We start from the raw sequence: 13,115 nt of genomic DNA on the forward strand, positions 1-13,115 counted from the left end.
CTAGTATAGCCCACCACTGAGCATAACGGGATCGTTACATCTTAAGTCTCAGTCCTCAAAACCTGCACTCCTCATACAACACACACACACACACACACACACACACACACACACACACACGCACACACACACACTCTCTCTCTCACACACATACACACACACACGCACGCGCGCACTCTCTCTCTCTCTCTCTCTCCCTCTTTCTCTCTCACACACACACACGCACGCACTCTCTCTCTCTCTCTCTCTCTCTCTCTCACACACACACACACACACACACACACACGTCTGTCCCGTTACCCCCCCCACACACCCCACCTTAGCCCTACCCCACCCCTCCCCCCTTTGTGATGAAACGGTACACTTTTACCACCATTTGACCACCACTACTAACGTCCCTGCAAGACGAGACAGCCGCAGGATATAACAACGATTGAACTAACTGACCGACACAATGACAAAACACCACAACCACTGGCTGTCCTTTGGGGAGGATCTTACACACGCTACACTAGGACATACAGTGACTGTGCTTTCATATCTGTGAAACTGCGTGTTCGGTGCATATCTGTTATGCATGTGTGGGTGTATATGTGAATGTGTGTCTTAATGTTTTACATCTATTTGCTTTTTTTTTTTTTTTTTTTACATTATAGTTATTATTTATTTATTTATTTGTGTAAACTTATCTATCATTTATTCACCTTTTTTTCTTTTTTTTCTTTTTTCCTCAAGGCCTGACTAAGCGCGTTGGGTTACGCTGCTGGTCAGGCATCTGCTTGGCAGATGTGGTGTAGCGTATATGGATTTGTCCGAACGCAGTGACGCCTCCTTGAGCTACTGAAACTGAAACGGATACAGTGACCCAACCACAGGCGCAACACTTTCAAAGCGTTAACATTTCTTCAGATGTCTGCGCCTTAAGTTGCGTTGGGCCTTCGAGGGAAGTAAAGTATAGTATAGTAGTGACGGGGTTGGGAACTGGTGTGGGAGGGTGGGCTGGGGGGGGTGGGGGAGAGGGAATGGGGAAAGTGAGACGGATGAGGGGGAGATAAAAAGAGTCGGTACCCTTGTTGTTCTTGAAGAACAACTTGACCCCGTAAAGTTGAGGGTGTGGGGAGGAGGGGGGAGGGGGGGGGAGGTGATGACGTCACAAGGCGGTGAGATAGATACAGTGTCAACCTGTCGTCTGACTTTGACTCTGTACTCTGTCTTTTTTTTTCTTCTTTTTTTTTTTTTAATTGTGTGTGTGTGTGTGTGTGTGTGTGTGTGTGTGTGTGTGTGCGTGCGTGTGCGTGTGTGTGTGTGGAGAGTGAGGGAGAGTGAGACCGAGTCTGAGATGAGTGGTTTGTTCATAAATTTTTAGACCCATGACCCTCGTGAAGGGGTGGAGGGGGTGGGGGGGAATGTAAACAGATTATGACATCAATTATAAATATGGAACCAAAAATCAAAACAATCAACAGCAACAATACAACAACGGGAATATATCAATCGTAAGCATTCAGATGAAACAATTTCCCGGTATTAAAAGGATCTAAACAAATGCAATGATGATGTGGTTCTGTTTTCAGAAACAGTATTCGGATTGCAGGTTCAGCTGAGAGAGAGAGAGAAAGGGGGTGGAGAGGGGAAGGGAGGGAGAGAGAGATAGGGTGAGTGGAAGGGAGGGAGGGAGGGAGAGGGGGGAGAGGGGAAGGGAGGGAGAGAGAGGGAGAGAGAGGGGGGGAAGGGAGAGAGGGAGGGAGAGGGGAAGGGAGGAAGAGAGAGAGATGGAGAGGGGAAGGGAGGGAGAGAGAGAGAGAGGGGGAAGGGAGCGAGAGAGAGGGGGGAGAGGGGGAGAGAGAGAGGGGGAGAGCGGAAGGGAGGGAGAGAGAGAGGGGAAGGGAGGGAGAGAGAGAGGGGAAGGGAGGGAGAGAGACAGACAGACAGAGAGAGAGAGAGGGGTGGGGGGAGATGATGATGATGATGATGATCCGAACAAACAAATTGAGTTCAGTTCAGTTGCTAGAGGCGTCGTTTCGTTCGGACAAAATCCATGTGTACACCACATCTGCAAAGCAGATGCCTGACCAGCAGCGTAACCCAACGCGCTTAGTCAGACCTTGAGGGACCAAAAAAAAAAATATATATATAATGATAAGATGAAATAAAAAACCGATAAATGAATAGAATAAAATAGAATGGACATGAATGAAAAATAGATAAAAACAAACTAAATGATAATAATACAAATGATAATAATGGTAATATTTAATAATACTGATAAACAAATAAATGCAAATAAGCATACATGCACACACACGTACTGTGGAGCCTCAACTTTGCCAGATATTTACATCTTTGTTATTTAACCGATTTCAAACACATTGACGGACTGTGAAGCTCACAGTTACCAGATCTTTGTAACTATTTTAACTCACTCAGTACGGCCAGTCCTCTCTTCTCCTCTACACAGACCCCTTGGATGTCCAGTGGGTGTCTGAATGACCCAACCTTTAGCTTCCGTCGTCAGAATTGTGGTATTCTTTGTCAACATTCACCTCTTCAGTATAAGAGCCTTCCTCTTGCAATATTTTGATGCTGGTAACTGGGGTGAAACGCTGTTAACGTCGTCTCTTTCGCCGTTCGTATGGAGAGAGTTAAACAGTGGCTTGGTCAGCGACAAGTACCCCTTATCTAAACAAAAAAAAAAAAAAAAAAAAAAAACAACAACAACAACAAACAAACAAACAACAACAACAACAACAACAAAACCAGCATGCAGTGTACCCCGGTACCTGATTAATTTATGTATGAAATGATCTTCGTCCTGTTGTGTTGAACTGTTCAACAGTTCGCGTACCTGCCAAGCAATCATCAGCAATGACGGATCCAAACGAAGAGTCCTCAGTCTCAAGGTTTAACAAAAGACAAACATCAACAGTGTCCAGACTGAAACCTGTATGGAAAGACAGGAACATATAACACACATACTCTTTGAATGTCAGATTCTGAAATCGTTTTTACCAAACAGAGAGAGAAACAAAGAAGCAGAGACCCATCAACAAAGCGACACAGTGAACTACACCAGTCACTGCAGTCAGGGGAAGAAGCCTCACTCACTGCTTGGCAAATCACATCAAACTTAATGCCGACCCATCCATCTAGTATAGCCCACTACTGAGCATAACGGGATCGTTACATCTTAAGTCTCAGTCCTCAAAACCTGCACTCCTCATACAACACACACACACACATACACACACACACACACACGGAAAATTCTTTTGAATGTATTTGTGACAATTTCAAGATGTTACCTGCTATTGCAGAAGGTTTGCTGCATAGTCCAATTGGACATTTGTTATAGATGTTACAGTTGTTTAGCGTTTCCTTCTATATTGTGCCTATGTCTCCCCTTTTAATGTCTTATTTTTTTCCAATGCTCTGTATCTGTCCCCACCACACACACACACACACACACACACACACACACATGTGCAAACACGCGCATACACACATACACACACATCATTCTTCACCCTCTGCCCAATACCGTTCCCACCACCACGCTCCGCCCTCCACCACCACCCCCCCCCCCCCCCCCCCGCCCCCCACCCCCCCTTTTTTTTTTCGTCTGATATCACTTAAAGTGGAAGACGTTAAACTGAAGACTACTACTACATCTGCATGAAGCACAAGATCAAAAACTCCAGCGTGCACTGGAATGTTCCATCTTCCTGTATGCATGAGAGACATGGACCTTCACGGCGGCGGATTCGGAAAGAATTACTTCAATCCACGGGAAGTTATCCCAAGATGCCGTAAACATCAGATACACTGTTCACATCACTAATGGACAAATGAGCCGAACTATCAAGAATGAAGACCTGCTGACATCTGTTAGGATTGCTATAGCCACGTGAGGCCCAACACTCGACTTATATCACAGATTGACGTAAGTTTACATTTGCCCAACATTTGGGCAAAGTGAGAGTTGTATTATCAACGGTTTTTCCAGTCAATGGGAAACCATTTACAGCTTAGTCTTTTGTGAAGAACTATGACTCTCAAACTAGGAGGCAAAATTGCACTGGCTCTTAGTGCTGCAGCCTTGTGGGCTAGTTGGCCTTTGGGAACCATCCCAACGTCGACTGTCCTAAAACCCTCTTGGCCGAGAGAGTGGGGATGTAACTTGGGCAAGACACTCTCCACTATAATAGTCCAAATAGTCGGAACAGCAGTTGCCTCCTCTGCTGTTCTGATGGTCATATCGGACACGACTGACTATCATATATCGGACGAGAATTGCTGTTTTCAACGTGGTATGGCCGTTGGCAAAATTCAAAGAACTCCTGTAAGCTGAAGTTTCTTTAGGTGTTTGCTGGCCTTGAAGTTTGAAAGCAGGGGTGTAATCATTGTTCGTAGAGGTGGTCAGTTGCCCAAATTGTGATCACTCAACAAATTTGCTATCGTCAGTACGGCCAGCCCAGCAAAATGCGATCCCTCATCATAAAATGTTATCGTCATTATCGTTATCATCATCATCGACGGTCACCAGCACAAACCAAAATTGTCATCAGTCATCATAATTTTTTATCATCACTTTCCACTCCACCCCAACCCCCACACAGCCCACCACCCCTTAGGAGAGAGAACACGATAACCCATACAGTCTCTTCCCTCCCTGAGGGCCTCCTGTGGCTTAGTACAGCACATCTTCAAACCCTGATAATCTCACCAGTGGATCTCCATGGGCAGACACACACAGACGGTCCTCTAACCTGAGTACATAGACACTTCTTCAATCCGCGATAATCTCACCAGTGGATCTCTAGTGCAGGCACACACACACACACACACACACACACACACACACACACACACACACACACGCACACGCACATCGACACACATACTGCTGATTCCGCCCCCGTGAGAATCGTTCCCACGGGTCGTGTCTATGATGAGGTCGGCATTTTAATCCTTGTAAGAGTTATTGTTACGACGAACAGCAAAATCAGCAACCATACAACGAGGCCCGCTGCAGGCGATACAGCTGGGTCTGGGCGCATCCGAGTCAAGAATTATGATCGTCGCAGATCTGCAGCAGTTTTACGCCCGTTTTATATTGTTTCCTTTAAAGTGTGAGCCGTCATCAGTAGGTTCATCACCTCAAGGGGTCGGTGAGGCAGGACCCGGGGGGTGGAGAGAGACGGGCTTCGTGCCAAGTGTATGTGTGCGTGTGGCGGGAGGGGTGGGGGGGGGGGGGTAGGGGTGGAAAGTAGGGGAGGCACAGACACATTGTATAGGATTGACGACGTCTCCTTACCTGGTCGTTAAAAAGCTGGCGATGCAAATAAGGTTCTAATGCATTGTATTGGGTGTGTTGTGTGTGTATGGGGGGTCGGGGGGGTTCGGGGGTGGGGGTGGGTGGGGGGGGGGGTGCGGAAGGGGGAGGGATGGGGCGGGGAGGCGGGGTGTTGGGTGGGGGGGGGGGGAGTCTGCGTAAAACTGGGATGGAGCTGGTGGTAATGTTATGTGTGAATGTCCGTTGCTGTCACTGCGACTGAGCTTAGGACGTTTGCACGTATACTCTCCTTCCGTAGTTTCGGAAGCGCGCAATTAGAGCGCGCGCGCACACTCAAACACACGGCACACAAGCATGCACGCACACACACACACACACACACACACACACACACACACACACACACACACATAGACACATACGCATAAACAATACATATATAAGCATGAACATACACTCACACACATAATGTAAACATATGCACACACATACACATACACGTGTGCATGCACCACACACGCATTTTAAACACATCGATACACATAGGCTACTGGCGCGCGCGCGCGCACGCACGCACGCACACACACACACACACACACACACACACACAGACAAGACAAGACAATGGTTTATTTGTTAGACCTCCGGCCCACAACAAAGGAGCGGGCCACTAACAAAAATATTACATAATAAATCAAATAGTGTGAACAATATATCAATGCACATGTGACTCTTGCAAGCTCACACACACACACACACACACACACACACATTATCTCTCTCTCTCTCCTCTCCCCTCCCTCATACACATGAACGCGCACGCGCGCGGGGCGCGCGCGCACACACACACACACACACAGAACGCTCAAAATCTTGTGGATCAGTAACTACCGTTTGGCAGACCCATCATCTGTACACTAGAAACAGGCTATGTAGTCAGTCGATCAGTAAGACATCAGCCTGTAGCATGGATATGTTCGGAAGTGTACAAAACTCGCTCAGAGTAGAGACAGCCTGCTTTTACTTCCTGACCTTGTAATGGAGGATTCAAATAAATAGTTCTCCAAACGTTATTTAATCATCTTACAATTTAGTTCCGAGCTCATGGTTTTTTGTTTGTTTGTTTGTTGTTTTTTGTTGTTGTTTTTTTGTTTGTTTGTTTGTTGTTTGTTTGTTTTTTTGTTTCTTCTCGACCTTAAAAAACAACAAGAAAAGCAACAACAAAGAAACAAAAAGAACAAAAAAAAACAACAACAACAAAACAACAAACAAACTCCGTCTCGGCGACACAGAGCAGTGCCCCTGCAGAACAGGCAGCCAGACAACAGAACATCTGCTGCAGTCCTGCCCGCTCCACCAAGCGCTCCGAGAGAAATCCTGGCCCGACCCAGTCCCAGCGGCCCGGAAGCTCTACGGAGGACTGGAGGACCTGCGACGGACGTACTGCCGCCGCCTTCGTCGAGGAGAATGGGGAATCCATTTGAAAAATGACGAACGAGACAACAAAAACAAACAAACAAACAAAAAACGTGGTCAATTGAAAGTCCCATGAAGGTCCCATCGCTTTGTACTGCAACAGGGTCAGTTTATACGATGTCACATCCAGTATATGATAGTCAGTCGTGTCCGACTATGACCATCAGAACAGCAGAGGAGGCAACTGCTGTTCCGACTATTTGGGCTAGAATTTGATTATAGTGGAGAGTGTCTTGCCCAAGTTACATCCCCACTCTCTCGGCCAAGAGGGTTTTAGGACAGTCGGCGTTGGGATGGTTCCCAAAGGCCAACTCGCTCACAAGGCTGCAGCATTAAGAGCCAGTGCAATTTTGCCTCATAGTTTGAGAGTCATGGTCCTTCACAAAAGACCAAGCTGTAAATGGTTTCCCATTGACTGGAGAAACCATTGATAATACAGCTCTCACTTTTCTGTTGGCCCAAATGTAAACTTATGTCAATCTGTGATATAAGCCGAGTGTTGGGCCTAGATGTCACACCCACAGCATAGGGAAAGGTATAGGGCTCTAATCTGTTTCTTCCGCCGTTGTTTTAATCTTCCCCAACCGAAGTCAGATACCATAATTGTATTGTATTTCTCTTCTTTTTTTTTTCTTTTTTTTTTGTCACAACGAATATCTCTGTGTGAAATTCGGGCTGCTCTCCCCAGGGAGAGCACGTCGCTACACTACAGCGCCACCCATTTTTTTGTATTTTTTCCTGCTTGCAGTTTTATTTGTTTTTTCCTATCGAAGTGGATTTTTCTACAGAATTTTGCCAGGAACAACCCTTTTTTTGCCGTGGGTTCTTTTACGTGCGCTAAGTGCATGCTGCACACGGGACCTCGGTTTATCGTCTCATCCGAATGACTAGCGTCCAGACCACCACTGAAGGTCTAGTGGAGGGGGGAAAATACAAATACAAATACAAATGCAAATACATACTATTCTTTTGTGTTTGTGGCCTCAGTGTATCTCCAACGTTTATTCGCATCTACCAGTGGGCTTTCTCGTGTCTGATTGTTCTTCCCCGCCATGTCGGCAGCCATACACCGTTTCCGGGAATGTAGGCTACATGCTGAGCGTGTACTTACTATACGTGGTTCTATAAACCACCGATGCTGACATGGATAGCGGGCTCTTTATTTTAACGTGCGCGTATTTCATCTTCTGATGTGCATACACCCGAAAGGGGTTAAGGCTTGAGCAAGTCGGCACAATAATCATACTTGATGAATGAGGACTGGAAAACTAACGACATGACCATTAGAGCACAAGTCACCTGCCGAGTGGTTAAAGTGTTGGACTTATCAATATGATGGTCCGGGGTTCGAATTCCGATCACGGCGCCTGGAGTGTAAAGGGTGGACATTTTTTCTTACGATCTCCCAGGTCAACAGATGTGCAGACCTGCTAGTGCCTGAACCTCCTTCGCGTGTATATGCATGCAAAGATCAAATACGCACGTTAAAGATCCGTTAAAGCGTTCTGTGGGTTATGGAAACAAGCACATACCCGGCATGCATACCCCCAACCCCCGAAAACGGTGTATGAATGTCTACATGGCGAGGTTAAAACAGTCATACACGTAAAAACCCACTCATGCATCCCGGAGTGAATGTGGTAGTCACAGCCAAAGGATGGGAAAAAAAAAGAAGTAAAAAGAAAAGAAATAAAGGTCTTTAATGAAAACTCGCAGTCAAAGAACGAAAAAAAAAAAAAAAAGATTGTAAATGTGAACTCAACTTTTCCTCGGATCGGGAAAAAATCTCCGCCAGTCACCATTACTAGAATCGAACCCCTTGCCCTGTGACGACAGTTCAAAGCTACAACTTCAAACAGCAGTGACGCCCACTCACCAAATTCTACAATGAAATGTCGCTGTAATTTGAGAGCCCTTGCTAAACATAATGTATATCAGCGTTTATTCTATCGTCATTATCAGTTTTAATTCTGTATCAACATTGAACGTAAATTCTACATCAACGTTCATTCTGTGCCTATATTATATAGTCAGTCGTGTCCGACTATGACCACCAGAACAGCGGAGAAGACATTTGCTGTCTTGACTATCTGAGCTAGAATTTGTTTATAGTGGAGAGTGTATTGCCCAAGTTGCATCCACACTCTCTCGGCCACAAGGGTTTTAGGACAGTCGGCGTTGGGATGGTCCAGTCCCCAAAGGCCAACTAGCTCCCAAGGCTGCAGCACTAAATGCCAGTATCAACATCAATTCAATTCAATATCTCATGTTAATTCTGCATCAACTCTTCGGATTACGATAGTGGTGGGTGGTGGGTGGGGGTGGGGATGTGGATGTGGGGGCATACTTAAGATTCTCGCAGCCCGTGAAATAGGTCTGTATCACTGAACGATCAATACAGATACAACTTGTTCAAAATCCTTGATCAGCTAACGTCATAGTCAGACCTGTAAGAGTTTTTATACCAACGATCCTGTATATACCAGTAGGTCATCAATATGCAAGATGTTCAGGGTTGATACCTACCTACATGTATGTCATCGTTTCTATGGGTGACGTTTATGGGTGACTGGTGCTTGGAGGGAGCTGGGATTATGTCCGCATCAGATTCTGTCTCCCGCGAAGTCTTTCAAAGAAGATTTTGTTATTAATAATCTCTTTTTTTCAATTTTGAGCAAGTGCATATTTGATCAAAGTCAGCTTTTATTTATCTTTATTTTTTCCTTATAATTTGTGTGTATAAGTGTGTGTGTGTGTGTGTGTGTGTGTGTGTGTGTGTGTGTGTGTGTGTGTGCTGTGTGTGTTTATGTGCGTGTATGTGTGTGTGTGTGTGTGTGTGTGTGTGTGTGTGTGTGTAGCTGTCTTTTTGTGTGTGCAGCTCTTTTCATTCCACTTTTTTTTTCCTTTTTTTACATTCAAGTTGCCTTTGTGTCGTGTGGAACGCCACGATATGTTAACAGTTATATTCGATATTCATCATGAAATGCAATATGACACCCTCCCCCCTCTTCCCGACCCCCCTCCGTGCATTTGGCTGTTGTGTGCAAGCCAAAATATTGACGTGGGTGTATGTTTGTGTGCGTGCCACCGAGTGAGAGAGAGAGAGAGAGAGAGAGAGAGAGAGAGAGAGAATCCCTATATTTGGCTAAAGGATAAATCTATTTTCATGCAAGTGCTAGATTGTGTGTGTTTGTGTGTGTGTGTGTGTGTGTGTGTGAAACAGACAGAGAAAGTGACTGAGAAAGACAGACAGAGAGAGAGAGAGAGAGAGAGAGAGAGAGAGAGAGAGACAGACAGACAGAGAGAGAGAGAGAGAGACAGAGAGAGAACGAACCACACAGTACAATCTCCCAATTCAATCACACTCAAAAAAAACCCAGCTTTTTTTTCATTCTTTATTATGTTCATTTTGTTTTTCCTCTTTAATTTCATAGACCTGAAATCTATTTACATTAGACGGTCAATCACCATACACGAAACCAGAGACAGAAGTACGATCGCTTTGTTGCTGTTGTTGTTGTTGTTGTTGTCTCAACCAACCTTAATTCTGAACAGACGGAACCAATGTGCAAAGTGTGGCTGAAGACACATTTATTCCACACAGGAACAACATCCGTCACACGGAAACCCATGGTATATAACTGGAATAAATTCGAAAATAAGTCTGTATCAAAAATCAGCTCAGCTCTGTCTTTCATGCAAAGTCAGCCTGTTCCGAAAATACATTCACACTGACACTTCCGTGTGTTCGTGAACACAAACATCAATGGCAATTCATAAACGCACCCAGCCTTGTTGTTGTTTTAAGACGAGAAACAGCTTAACATGATTTACATCCATTTCAACAGCATCATGATGGTCAAATATAAAACACAACAACGATGGATCTTCTTTTATTTTCAGTTTCAACAGTCTAAATCTTTGAAAATCATAACAAAAATGAACTGGGAGGGTAAAATAAAAGGTCAATCATCTGTTCTTACCATGCAGCCAATTTCTGTCAACAGCATAAATCTGTTTTGGAATTAAAAAAAAGTCACAACAATAACCGGTAGATTAAAATGATCTATTTCTGAAACAACTTGTAACAACCTGACAGGCATTTCTGTAACAAATGGCAATAGTTTACGTGTGTATTTTTCTAACACGAGGAAAAAAATGTAATATTTTTGTTAGTGAATCTTACGAGTGGTTTTAAGTGGTTTTAACCTGACCGCTCGCGCTAATTATAGTCACGACGCACAAACCCATCACTGGAAAACGTTCATTGCCCCCCTCTACATCTCCGTAAGCCAATCAGCGTTTCGGAAACAAAACCTGACCAATCCGTGAGGCCGACTCAGTGTTTCGGAAACAAAACCTGACCAATCCATGAAGTCGGCCTAACTTGGCGAAACACAAAAACTTGCATACGAATCCTACAAGGAATACACGCACGAAACTGATGACTACGTTTCTCTTCATATTGATCGATTCACCCGTCCTGTATACAACTCCACTACCCATGATCAGTATCACAGCACATATGGACTTTCCTCTGAAAGACTCTCTTTTGCACATTTTTTTTTTCTTACTTGAGACACTTGCTTTCGTCCGTTTGAGGTACGAGTACATTTCGAATTAAAAACTCGAATACACTGAAGGGGAGGGATTAAGTCTCCGCATGGAAACCGTTCCAAGGAGTCCCTGCAGTGACCATTGCCTATAACTCTGGACAAGAGAGCTCGGGGAAAAGGGGAGGAGGGTATGTGTGTGGGGGATGGGGGTGTGGAGGAAGGAGAGGGTCGTATGTGTGTGTGTGGATAACAGGAGGAAGGAGACCAGAAACGAGAATAGTGAAAGTGAAGGGAAGGGAAGGGCGGGAGGGAGGGGTTGGGGGGCCGGGGCGGGGGGGGGGGGGGGGGGGGGGGGGGGGGGGGGAGTGGACGGGAGAGGAGGGTAGCTGGGAGGGAAGTCTGAAGCTGGCGTAAGCAAAGTGACCTTACTAACCGACTGAACTAAAGAGGCACTGTAGCTCAGTTAAAAAAAAAAAAAAAAAAAAAAAAAAAGAAAGAAAGAAAAAAAGGCGTGGGGATGGGAGGGGAGGGGGGGGGGGGGTTGGATGGTGTCAAGGCCATTTCACCATCCACATCCAAAAAAACGAACAAGTTTTTTTTTTTTCAATATACATTGAACACCAGCTTGGAACCGGTAAGACAAACACACACACACACACAAGCCACCATGCCATACCGGCCAAATATAGCCAAAAAAAGCCCGTGTGAGCCGGAGAAACAAACAAACAAACAAAATCCGACCGGATGCAGAATGGCGGCATGCTACATTGCTGCGCATGCTTCACCTTCAGACCGGAAACAATGCCGTTTCTCGTACCATGCCGAGACTGTTTGTTGTCTGCAGGCATCAGTCTGAGTATATCGACATGTTTCCCTTCCAAGTCAGAAGCCACTGATAATAAAGGAACTTTTTTTTTTTCCTTTTTTTTTCTTTTTTAGTTTGTTTTTTGTTTTGCATTTGTAGGCATTTGCATTTTTCTGTCTGGATATCTTTCTTTTCTCGTGACCGATGTCTCGAGAACACACAAACACCACAAATTAATTCATTCGCTTTGCCGGCCAAACCACTGAATTACTCACTCTTACAAGAGCACACATATATCTCGCCATCTATTCAAATTTTCTAGCATTCAATACATTGATTTTTTTTTTTCAGCATACTTCATTCAAATACAGTTCACCTCATATTCATTCCAACATTCACCGAGTCCGGCATGACATCTAGCGAAAGGGGAAACAAATCAAACAACAGATCTATGTACAATTGGGGAGTATAAGGGGAGGGGGACTGGTTAGGGGAGGGATCATTCCGATGACAAGTCACTGATTCTGTGAAATTTGTTTCAAATGATATTCATGAGTCGAAAATCTTCATTCACTGTCCAGTGTAGACACAGTGTTCTCTATCCTGGAACACACGTGCGCGCATGTGCATGCGAATATGATCGGATTTAGCGCACGCGCGCGCGTGTTAATTATGTACGTTATTGTACGACTGAAATTCCTTTCCTTTGAACCGTTATTCCACATGATTCTACAATAAATTACGTTCCTTTTTGATGAGTTCATGAGACTACTATAAACAGATGACGGGCACATGTTTGGAAAACGAGAGAGAGAGAGAGAGAGAGAGAGAGAGAGGGAGGGGGAGGGAGGAGGGAGGAACCTTTTTCCATACATTCTATACAATCTTCCACATATCTTCCAGACAACCTCTTTTCACTAGGTAACATTTTAGTAGCTTCGATGACTATCGTCAAAACTATGGTCAACTGTGTGGGTCAGAACTG

Source organism: Babylonia areolata, chromosome 23, assembly GCF_041734735.1.
Source record: "Babylonia areolata isolate BAREFJ2019XMU chromosome 23, ASM4173473v1, whole genome shotgun sequence".
Classification (NCBI taxonomy): domain Eukaryota; kingdom Metazoa; phylum Mollusca; class Gastropoda; order Neogastropoda; family Buccinidae; genus Babylonia; species Babylonia areolata.